This window comes from Gorilla gorilla, chromosome 22 (genome assembly GCF_029281585.2).
Source record: "Gorilla gorilla gorilla isolate KB3781 chromosome 22, NHGRI_mGorGor1-v2.1_pri, whole genome shotgun sequence".
Taxonomy (NCBI): Eukaryota; Metazoa; Chordata; class Mammalia; order Primates; family Hominidae; genus Gorilla; species Gorilla gorilla.
The window spans coordinates 28,332,127-28,344,571 of record NC_073246.2 but is presented as its reverse complement, the minus strand read 5'-3'; the positions used below and the strand labels follow the sequence as shown (position 1 = coordinate 28,344,571).

The following is a 12,445-nucleotide window of genomic DNA, read 5'->3' as shown; positions in this document are numbered from 1 at the left end:
CTCACAACGAGAGACTGCTACATTATGGTACATTGGCAAGATTTTGACAATGTTATTACTGGTAATAGTAACAATAATAGTTGTAGAAACATTACAATTTGCTATCCTTATAGTTCTATTGTAGATTTTACTAATCTTTGAAGAAGGCTTACTGACTCTGAGAAAAGAACTAATAATATATAAATAGGAACACTTTTACACTGTTGGTGGGAGTGTAAACTAGTTCAACCATTGTGGAAGACACTGTGGTGATTCCTCAAGGATCTAGAACTAGAAATACCATTTGACCCAGTGATCCCATTACTGGGTATATATCCACAGATTATAAATTATGCTACTATAAAGACACATCCACATGTATGTTTATTGAGGCACTATTCACAATAGCAAAGACTTGGAACCAACCCAATTGTCCATGAATGATAGATCGGATTAAGAAAATGTGGCACATATACACCATGGAATACTATGAAGCCATAAAAAAGGATGAGTTAATATCCTTTGTAGGGACATGGATGAAGCTGGAAACCATCATTCTGAGCAAACTATCGCAAGGTCAGAAAACCAAACACCAGATGTTCCCACTTATAGGTTGGAATTGAACAATGAGAACACTTGGACACAGGGCAGGGAATATCACACACCAGGGCCTGTCATGAGGCTGGGGGAGGGATAGCATTAAGAGAAATACCTAATGTAAATGACCAGTTAACGGGTGCAGCACACCAACATGGCACATGTATACATATGTAACAAACCTGCACGTTGTGCACATGTACCCTAGAACTGAAAGTATTAAAAAAAAAAAAAAAAAGAACTAGCCTATGCGTGGTAAGAGGAATGAGGAAGAATCTTCAGGTGATACACAAAAAAATCCATGAGGGCAAGCAAAGAATTTGGAGTCAGAAAATGTATGCCTGTAATTAGCTAATCCAACGTCAGTATTTATTGAATCTCCCTGACTCTCAACCTTATCATTCACACAATGAGAGATTAAATAATATCCAACTTTCTTCTCAATTCAGAAATTTTCAGATTCTATAATTGAATATGTATCTGTACAGTAGGAAGTGAATATTCATTTCCCACTCAGATTACTACCAACTCTACATTTCACATTTTTACCAACATGAACAGTTTTTGTTTGTTTTTCTTCTTTAACCTTAAGCAACACTTGCCCAGCCATTTGACCAAGACTATCAAATACCTTTCCTCACAGGCTGACCATCATATTGTGGTTTGCCCAGGACTGTCCCAGTTTTAAAATTCTAAGTCCTTTGTCCCAGGAACCCCCTCAGTCCACTCAAACCAAGGGAGCTGATCACCCTTCTCACCACAATATTAACCAGTCACTCTTTTCCTATCTCCTTCTCCTGCAGCTATTAGTTCCTTCAATGAAAAAATTCAGTTCCACCCAGTTACTGATTCAATTTCAACCAAGATAGACTTTCTATAAGGAACTGTAACAGCTGCTTCCTAATGGGCCTGGAGAGCCTTGGCCAGCTGCTTCCTCACTGAGAATTTATTCCTATACTGGGCCTGAAATCCTGCTATAACCCTCTGACCTCTTAACAATGGCCTTGACAACTTGACAAACATTTCCCCTATTCTCAGATGGGGATTGTAACCTATGTTTGTATTCCTTGATGAGGGTCAAAATTCCCTTTGAACCGGTTGAGCTTCCCACCTGATAGTGAGTTCTACTACTCTCTCAACTTCTGTGAAACATCCCTCAGGCTGGGCTCTCTCTCCCTGTTGCAAACCCTCCACCCACTCCTGACGGGGAATCTAGGCCAGCCTAGATCATGCTGAGATGGCCAAATACCTCTGAGCACCATAATTTGTGCTAACAGCCACCCTTGCCACCATCCCTGGTTCCTCTCAATCTTGGCTTCCCAATTCTCCCACTAGCTTGTTATTGGAGGTTCCGGCATGAAGTATGAAGTTCCAGCCCAAACTATGGCCATGCTCACTAACATTGGGATATGACCCTATCATCCTAAACATGGCATTTCTCATCTTCGATTCCCTTAGCTTTGATTTATTATTGAAACCTGTTGTGGAACAAGTGGTGCTAATGCAGTAGCTCGGCGTCTCTCCTCACATTGGTATCAGCTGTGCCACAGTGTGGCTAGAGAAAGGATTAAGTCAGAAAGAGAATGAGATTGCTAACACTCCTTTTTTTTTTTTTTTTTTTTTTTTTTTTTTTTGAGACGGAGTCTCGCTCTGTCGCCCAGGCTGGAGTGCAGTGGCACGATCTCGGCTCACTGCAAGCTCCGCCTCCTGGGTTCACGCCATTCTCCTGCCTCAGCCTCCCGAGTAGCTGGGACTACAGGCGCCCGCCACCACGCCCGGCTAATTTTTAGTATTTTTATGAGAGACGGGGTTTCACCGTGTTAGCCAGGATGGTCTCGATCTCCTGACCTCATGATCCACCCACCTCGGCCTCCCAAAGTGCTGGGATTACAGGCGTGAGCCACCGCGCCCGGCCTGCTAACACTTCTGACTCTCTTCAAATACTTAATGACCAAACTAGAATTTCATGCAATCTTTTTTAACATACATGGATTATATAATTTTACCACGAAAAGAGCATTCACAGAATAAACCAGGATCTTCAGCCTCACATGATGTCTTCAGAGGCTATGGGGTAAGAATTGGATCTCCTGACAGCTGTCAGTCAATAGATAAACCAAGAATATTGTTTGAATTGAATTCACACTTTCTATTGGAGCTCTGCAATCCTTAGTGCCAAGCACCGGGAATAATAAACACAAGCTCTATGAGGAGCTAAGATCCTCCCTTCCTGGCAGAAGGTTAAAAGTAGCCATGCTGCAGCTTTTAGGAAAGTAAGATCCTCATTCAAAGCCAAGACATGGACATGGACCTCACAAAAGGGATAGTCAAATGTGGGGAGGAGAGGAAAAGTCCGGTAGCAAGTATTGTCCAGTGGCTGTTTCCCCAAGAGCAGTATCAGAGGATAGGATTCACGTGTTTCAAAAACTGGGCAACTCTTAAATTAAAAAGAGCGTAAAGACCCATGCTCACCACATGCTGGATAGCGAATGTCACGCAGATTGGGAAGTTTGGAGTAGAACAGAGGACAGGAAGAGAGGCAAATTAAGTAGCGGCAACAAAGAGGAGAGCAGTCATGGGGCAAAAAGCCAAGAGCTGCTGGAGCTAGAAACTGCTGAAGAGGCAGGATTGGCACCTCCTGTGGAACAGGACAGCAGAGCAGAAGGGAGAGACAAAGGGAACCATCCATGTCAGGGTGGCAGTCTGCTGAGTCAGGGCAAACACTGAGCTCTGTCTGGACAAGACACAGTCACACTGGGACCCAAAGAGGTGTCATGAAGTTGATGCACCAGTGCTGAGGCAGGAAACCATGGAAAGGGGAACTAGTGGGTTTGCTTTTCCATTATGACCTCATTCTTAAAAATTCTGACAAAAGGCACACATTGCTAAGTTCTTGTTCCAGCATTTCACTGCCAAGTGCCAGAAGAATGAGGTATGTGAAATTACCCAAGAGACCAACCAGACATTTAAGTAGTAAACTCATACACATCCAAGACTTGTCCAATAAGGAACAATGGATGAACCTACTAAAAATTTCTGCAGGGTCTGAGGGTTATCAAATTTGGCTAAACTCACTTTTAATAATAATGCTCACTGCTGCCATTAAATTCCAGATGTGTAAGATGGAGTACAGGAGAGGCAACTGGCTTAGCAAAGGATGGTATTTCTATAAATCCTCCAATGATCCCCACCACCTCGCCCTCCCTGAAACACAAACACACACACACACACACACACACACACACACACACACACACACTGGAATAAGATTGAACAAAGAGTTAAAAAACCAAAAGTCAAGATACAGATAAGCCACTCATAAATTATAAAATCTTAGACATTATGTAAATGTTCAGGCTTAATTTTTTTATCTGCAAATGAGGGTAATAATGTTGCCTTTCAGTCTTATCACAAATATAAAATAAAAAAGTAAAATGTGAAGAGTATAAAGTGCTAGAAATGTATACTACCATTATGACTACATAAGGATAATAGGAGAAAGCTTTTTTATTTAATTTCATTTTTTCCTTATTTCTCTACCTAAACCTACAGAAATATGCTACTTCCAGATTGAACATCTTTTTCAATCCTAGTAAAATATGACAAAGTACAGAGAAGCCAAAAAAATTTTGGAACATCAAGCTCATCAGAAATGCTGCTTATTGGCTGGGTGCGGTGGCTCACGCCTGTAATCCCAGCATTTGGGAGGCCAAGGTGAGTGGATCACTAACTAGGTCAGGAGATCGAGACAAACCTGGCCAACATGGTGAAACCCCATCTCTACTAAAAATACAAAAATTAGCCAGACGTGGTTGAGCATGCCTGTAATCCCAGCTACTCAGGAGGCTGAGGCAGGAGAATTGCTTGAACCCGGGAGGCAGAGGTTGCAGTGAGCTGAGATCACTCCATAGCACTCCAGCCTGGGCAGCAGAGCGAGACTCCATCTCACAAAAAATACATAAATAATAAAAATTTAAAAAGAAAGAAATGCTGCTTATTAAGAGCAATTGTTAAATATTGTCTGCATACTAATCATTAGCAGAAGATTAGCATAACTGGCTCAATCCACTAAGACATTACAACAGCCTTTTCCCTTTGTTCCTCTTCATATCCCTCTCACGTTGTACATTTTACTTTGTCCTTCCTCCAAAATTGTGATATTTACCTGATTTTCCACCAGTAAGTCTACTTGACCTTGTGTATAGAATTTAAACTCACTTGATTCTACACTGAAACATTATAAATATACCTTATTTTAAATGTCTGCATAATACATTTACAGTGTCTATTATTTGTCGAAGTCTCCTTCTAATGGAGACAAATCCTGAAGTCACTGTTCTGGCCTTATGGCTTTCTTTACACTTACGAAAAGGAAAGGGGACAGAGGAAAGTGAGATGGAGAAGATCTGGGAATACTAGCAAGATTATGATTTGAAATTCTAAATTGTCTTGGAATCCTCTCTCCCCCATCCCCTACAACCAACTGCTCACTAAACTTATCTTTAGATATATTTTCATTCTGGCCTCTCTCTCTTTTATTCTCAATTCCCTCTTCTAGATAAAAATACGCAAAACTCTTACAATATTCTTTTAACTGGTTCCTTCTTTCAGTCCTTCATTCATCCAGTCCAGCTTCCAACTCCAATCAGCTGTCTCTGTTTAAAGCCCTCTAATTGTTCTCTGTTGTTTACAGACTAACACCACATCTACAGACACTGACCCTAGATCACACCTCCAGGAGACAGGAGACGACATCTTAACACTTTTCACCATGCATCCTCCTCTTGAATCAGAGTGGACTATTTGTAACTTTCACCAGGTGAGATTTTCTTAAATGGAAGCCCATTAAAAAAACATTGGCCGGGTGCGGTGGCTCATGCCTGTAATCCCAACACTTCGGGAGACTGAGGCAGGCGGATCACTTGAGGTCAGGAGTTCGAGACCAGCCTGGCTGACTTGGTGGAACTCTGTCTCTACTAAAAATACAAAAATTAGCTGGGAGTGATGGCGCATGGCTGTAATCCCAGCTACTCAGGAGGCTGAGGCAGTAGAATTACTTGAACCTGGGAGGCAGAGGTGAGCCAAGATTACGCCACTGCACTCCAGCCTGGGTGACAGAGCAAGACTCCATCTCAAAAAAAAAAAAAAAAAATTAGAATGATCCTATCTTTTGCATCCTAAAGATTAGCTTTTCATGTAAAAGGTCTTTCTGCTGTAGATAATAAAACCATTGTTCTTGTAGAACTTAGAGTTAGGAAGAAAAACATTACCAAATCTAAGTTATAGCACACTGCTGTGGTTGCTGATTTCTTTTACTCGTTCAACAAACATTCAGAGTGGGCCCATTATGTGTTCTTTACAGTGCTTGGTGCAGTAGACCAAGTGAATAGTCACTGTCAACTGGGACTGTCATGAATTCTTTATAGAAGAAATGTAAATCCATGTAAGGCCCTCTAGACAACAGGGCAAAGAACATCCCAAATGATTTGAAAGAGCACAGAAAAAGTCACACGTGTACACATATATACAGGGAATAAGTTTTAGAATTACATGATTATAATGAGCATAGTATGTTAGAGAACATAAAATTAATGATTTAAGTAATGCCAAGGTCTGGTGCCACCTGTTAAAAAAATTTTACAGCAACTTTTGGGTATAAGAGTCATTATCAGCCGGGTGCGGTGGCTCATGCCTGTAATCCCAGCACTTTGGGAGGCTGAGGCGGGTGGATCATGAGGTCAGGAGATCGAGACCATCCTGGCTAACACAGTGAAACCCCATCTCTACTAAAAAAGTACAAAAAATTAGCCAGGCATGGTGGTGGGCGCCTGTAGTCCCAGCTACTTGGGAGGCTGAGGCAGGAGAATGGCGTGAACCCGGGAGGCGGAGCTTGCAATGAGCCAAGATCGCGCCACTGCACTCCAGCCTAGGCAACAGTGCAAGACTGCGTCTCAAAAAAAAAAAAAAAAAAAAGAGTCATTATCTGCATGGAAGTGGGAGGAAAGCTAAGGATAAGCTCCACATTGTATAATAAATACCTAATGTGTCACTTTCAGCACCCGGGCATGAGGGATTTTGGTAAAGCACAGGAATGAGAGAAGATAAAACAAAACGAAGGAGCTTCACAGAACTGGAGCATATGTCAACATTTTCAAATATTTAGATCTCATTAAATAGGCAAAACGATACCTTCAAATGGCCTCCTTGATGTGCTGACATTAATTTGTTGTGATTTACTGACTTGCTGGGTCAAACCATCTCTTTTAGGATTGGAGTTCAGTTTCAGTTATAATTTATTTGGATAGCATATTATTTATTTATTCTCATGTTATTTTTAGAATAACAGAATAAAATAGTGTTTCAAAATAGTTGGGGAACAGCATAGACAATCCAGAAATAGACCCACCCACTTAGAATCAATTGAGCTGCAACAACTTGGGGAAAGTAGAGAATACTATTTTGACAATAAAAATGAATGAACTATCGACACACTCATCAACATGGATAAATTTCAAAACCTAGTATGCTGAATGAAGGAAACCAGGCACAAAAGAGAACACACTGCAAGATCCTATCCCTATAAAATTTTACGACAGTCAGAACTAATCTATAGTGATAGAAATCAGATCAGTAATTGCCTGGAGTAGGGGGTGGAGATGGGCTTTCTGGGTGATGGAAATATTTTATATCTTATTTAGAGAGTGGTAGTTACATGGTATGTCCATTTCCTAGTGCTGCCATAGCAAAGTACCACAAACCAAGTGGCTTAAACAGCAGGAATGTATTGTGTCATAGTTCTAGAGGCCAAAGCCTGAGACTGAGGTGTTGGCAGAGCCATGCTCCCTCTGACGGTGCTAAAAAAGAATCCGATCCAGGCCTTTCTCCTAGCTTCCAGTAGTTACTTGGCTTACGGAAGCATAAGTCCAGTCTTTACATGGTGTTATCCCTGAGTGCAAGTTTCCATCTCCAAATTTCCCCTTTTCAGAAAGACATCAGTCATATGGGATCAGGGCCCACCCTAATGGCCTCATTTTAACTCGATTATCTCAGTAAAGAACTTATCTTCAAGTAAGGTTACATTCTGAGGTACTGGGGGTTAGGAATTCAATACATCATTTTTTTGGAGGGGACACAATTCAACGCATAACATATGGTTACGCATTTGTCACAACTCATAGAACTGTACACTTCAAATGTGTGCATTATATTTTACATAAATTATACTTCAATAAAATTGATTTTGAATAAAAATTTTATCATGTAAATGCATATTATTATCAAATAGAGCTTAAAATGCTCTCTCTCTACAATAGCATGCTATAAGAATAAAACCTGTTTTGTCCTACACTCTTCTTAACTATATTAAGTCCAGCATATTAAATTCAGACAAAAGACATCATTTCTTCCATTCATCTTCATTTATTAAATTAACCAACTCTTGTTGAATGCTACTTATATCTTACATAAATTGAGTGATTTCCTGATAAGAACTAATTTTTTTAATGCAAGGATAGGAATACAGTTAAGTAATATAATGAGGTAATGAAAAGAGAAGTCAAGTCTAGGATTCTACATGATTTTAAATCACTTTACTTTGATTTGATCGGTGCAATGTTGAAGAGGAACTCCCACCCTCAAATGAACGGAGGAGACCTCCATAAATCCAGGGACTTGCACAGCAAAAGGCATCTCAAAGACCAACTGTTGATACCCTCTTGTTAGAGACATACAGAGGTTAGGTGCTTGTCTCGAGGTCACATGGCTAAGATGTCAAAATGGGAACTAAAAACCACATTTTCTGACAACTTGACATATGCTCTTTCCAAGCCCTTTCTCTGACCACACTCCTGTATGCTCTGTGAAATGCAGAGAGGGAGAAGAACTTAACATAATCACCACAGAAAAGGAGGATAGAGTTTCATGTCCAAAAATGTCAAACCCTAATTTCTTGGTAGGATGAAAATATGAGAATGAAAAAATGCAATACTGTAAAATTGAATAAATTGTATTGCTTATATTTGGAGCAATCTTTATTATGGATAAGTAATTTTTCAAAAAATTCCTGTCATGTGGTGGTGTGTGAAAGTTTGAAAAATGCAGATGATTTTTGTCTTAAATGGTTCTCAAATTACATTTTAGTATATTTGTAAGAGTTTATGTCTTTGGTTAATTAAAGTGCACTTGTTTTTTTTCTTTCAGTTATGAAAAGTTTCTTGCTTTTAAACAGAGTGAAGCCATGGAGATAGAATGTTATGTCTCTGTAACAGTCAAATAATGCAAAGTGAAATGTATTTTATTTGCCTCATAAAACAGGACTTCTGACACTATGGCATAGTCCCTGCAAAAAAAGAAATTGTCTGAAGATATAATAATTTGTGATGTGATCTCAGTGTATATCATATATAATATATATGTGCATACTTGTATTCATTCTTTTAATTCATTTATTAAATAAAATGTGTTGAGCATTTGTTACAAGCCTGACTCACCACCATAAGATTGAAAACATGAAAATATAAGAATACTCAAATTTTCCTTTCCATTTCCTTGTCAGAAATATTCATTTAGTCTGTAACAATTCTTAGAACAAAATAACAACTTCAGGCCAGCTGCCAAATACTTACCACTACCACTATCAAAACTCTTTCTGGAAGTAGATGCAACTTTGACTCACCTCACTGACAATAACTTAATTTGTCGTGGGTTCTAGGTGGTCTAGGTGTCCCAGACACAGCAGAGAAATAAAATAAAGACCCTGATACCAGGAAGCTTACATTCCACTGGGAGAAACAAAAATAAACAGATGAATAGAAAGTATAATGCAAGCCAGGGAAGAAGAACGAGAAAGCATGGTAGAAAGGTAGCAAGTAATGAAGGATGGGGATTTTCTATCTAAATAAGATGGTCCAGGAAGTCCTAAGTAGACGACATGTGCACAGACACCTGAATAGAATTATGAAGGAAGCCTGTGTATATGTTGGGAGAAAGCATTACAGCCAAAGGGCATAGCAAGGGCAAAGACCCAGGTAAAAACATATTCAGTATGTTCAAGGAACAGGGAGGAGACCAGTGTGGCTGGGGTGCATGGAAAAGTGGTAACATTATAGAAAACAAGATGGAAATGTAAGTTCTTGTCTTTGTATTTTATAGTTAATGGGATGGAAAGTCTTCTGTAGTGTTCTAAGATAAAAAGAGACATAATCTGATTGACATATCTAAAAGGTCACTTTGTTTTCTGTATGTAAATTAGATCTAGGGGAACAAGAGTAGAAGATAAGTCATAAGGCTTTTGGTGGCAGTCAAGGTGATGGTTTTGGCAAGGGTGATAATGTTGAGGCACTGCTTAAAAGTGGTTGGAGTTTGGGTGTATTTCAGAAGCAGAGCCAAAGGATTTATGAATGTGTCTTGGGTATAAAAGAAAAATACCATCAAGGTTGAGCCTGAGCACTCTGATAAGTGGTGGTTTCATTTATTAAAATATGGAAAATTGAAGAGAAGAAGAAACCAGCGTTTAGTTTAGAAACATAGTAAGTTTGAGATGCCCACTAGGCATCTCAACGGAGATGTCAAATAGTTAAATATGTGAGTCTAGAGTTCAGGGAGAGCTTGAGACTGGAAATAAAAATTTGGGAAACAACACCGTAATAATTTGTAGAGCCACAGGACTGGATGAGAGCACTCAAAGGATGAGTGTGGATTAGAAGACAGGAGGACCAAAGACTGAGGGCTGGGTCTTTAACAACATTTTTATGGATCTGAAAGAGGAGAAGTAGCAGCAAAATGGTCCAATAACAAATGGCAGTGGAGAAGCAGGAAAACCTGGGGAATGTGGGGTGCAAGAATGCAACAGGAGAAAATATTTCAACATGGTAAAAGTTATCAACAGACTCAAACATAGTGACAGGACAAGATGAGGACTAAACAGTGTTCATGTGGAGATTGAGATAGAAACTAAAAATGGACAACCTAGGGCACTAGTGATCTCCATGTAGAGTATAGCTTGGGACAGTACCCACATAGAGTAGGTGCAACAGAAAGTAGCAGATCATGGTAATGTAGGTAGTAAGTATAAAACCATTTTTCCAGGAGAGTTATGTGGCAGTAGATGGAAAATAAAGATGTTTATATATTCTATATTTTCTAGTTACAACTACAAAATTAGTTCTGCCCTATAACCAATGTAATGTGCATAGGTGGGGCTTTCCAAATGTACAGGCTTTTTCTTAAATTATAAATTTTAATTTTAATAATGGCCATAAAAAATTTGACCTCAGGATGTACTTTTGATACTCCCTGGAAATGTTCATCAGGAAAAAATATTAAGAAATGCAAAGCAAAATTTAGTTTCATTTAAGCTACTAAGCATCTTAGAGTTCTTCTTCCTCTCCCAGAGGACATAACCAATTACTGCCCACACCAGAAACAATAAATATTAGTTGGATTCAATTTTATGCTACCAAATCCAGAGAAATTAAGGCTTATAGAAATAAATAAAATAATATTTAAATAAAATATCTGAGGTTATCTACAGATCAAGGTTCTGCCAAGAAATCTCAATGGTCATGTTCACAAAGTGTAGTGCAATTTGGACAAGAAACACCTTTAAAAGACATTCTGTAAAAGCCAGAAGAATGAAACTGAATTAACTAATTAAGAGATAGGTAGACAATGATAATTCCCCTACATTTGTATTTCATCTTCTTTATTTTTTATGTATCAGAAATAAAGAGCAAGCCTTCTCCAAGATACCGTATCCATTCTCCATGTAATTGAGTTTCTCTTCTCTGAGACTGGCAACACTTACAAGATTATTTCCTCTAATTAAAATAATTTATGCTATGCACTCCAGATTAAACATCCCTTCTCCATATATCCAAGATTCTATCTTCAGGAGACTTGAGAGAATCTCATATCTTCAGCATAAGATCACCCTTTCCTAGCCTCTACATCTCACTCAGACGTACTGAGGGGGTGTCCCAAGCCCCCCTCCTCATTACCTCTCTACATTCAGACTCAGCATCACTCTTTTGTGAGGCCACCAGGATTCATCAAATTATGGTTCTTCCCACTACTTAAATCAGTTGTTCCAAGAAATTCCAACTCCCAGGTGACCAGTTATCTACTCTAATCCCCACAACTCTGTATCCCTGTGTCTGCCCCAGTCCCTGGGTCATCCTCCACTCCCGAAATTTATATTGTGCCCTCTGGAATTCAGGTCAGACATCTCTAGCACACCCAACCACCTAAACGTGTCCTTAGGGGCTTTATTGGCCTTCTTCCTCTAAGTGAAACCTGGGTCTCCCTAGGCGTGTGATGCCCCTGAAACCCTCTCAAGCAGTGGTTGTTTTCTCCCACAATCCCCAGACCCTGGCTGGGAGATTCGGAAGTTCCCTCTGTGCTTCTCATTGCCACTTCCAGACCATTCTTCTTCCATCTTTCCTGAAAACTCCAGCTTTGAAGCCTTTGTTTCTCAAAAACCTTAGCATCCAGCTTACTGCCACTCTCCACAAACTGCTTCTAATCTTAAATCTTAGTAACGTCAATACCCATATAAATGATTTTTTCAAAGTCCCTGGACTCTCGGCTCATTAAACTCCTCTGGTCCATAATCTTGATCTCAACCCTTCCTCAACCACAAACTCCCATGGTCACAAACTGGACCTTGCCATGATAAATAAAAGCAACTTCTCCTAAATTTCAGTTTCAAGGATTCAATTATGTAACATACAGCAATATTTTGGCTCTAAGAAAACTTCATTCTATTAGCTTTACCCCATTTACTGTCCCTCACTGTTCTAAACTCTTCCTTTTGGTCTTCATCAAAACTTAAATTCCATTTCAGTCATTATAAATCCTCCCTGGTAAACAC

At 39.5% G+C, this 12,445-nt stretch overlaps 1 long non-coding RNA gene across 2 annotated transcripts in view; it reads left to right on the top strand.

Moving 5' to 3' along the window:
• The first annotated feature begins 3,460 nt into the window (after nt 1-3,460).
• LOC109024501 (uncharacterized) overlaps nt 3,461-12,445 on the top strand; it is a 53,304-nt gene continuing 44,319 nt past the window's right edge. Inside the window, exons 1-4 of one of the 2 annotated variants that reach the window (XR_008674825.1) lie at nt 3,461-3,508; nt 4,129-4,290; nt 5,270-5,395; nt 8,776-10,672. This is a non-coding gene — a long non-coding RNA (uncharacterized lncRNA). Of the gene's footprint in view, nt 3,509-4,128; nt 4,291-5,269; nt 5,396-8,775; nt 10,673-12,445 lie in introns of those variants that run through there. The other variant, XR_002004018.1, reaches the window with a different exon arrangement.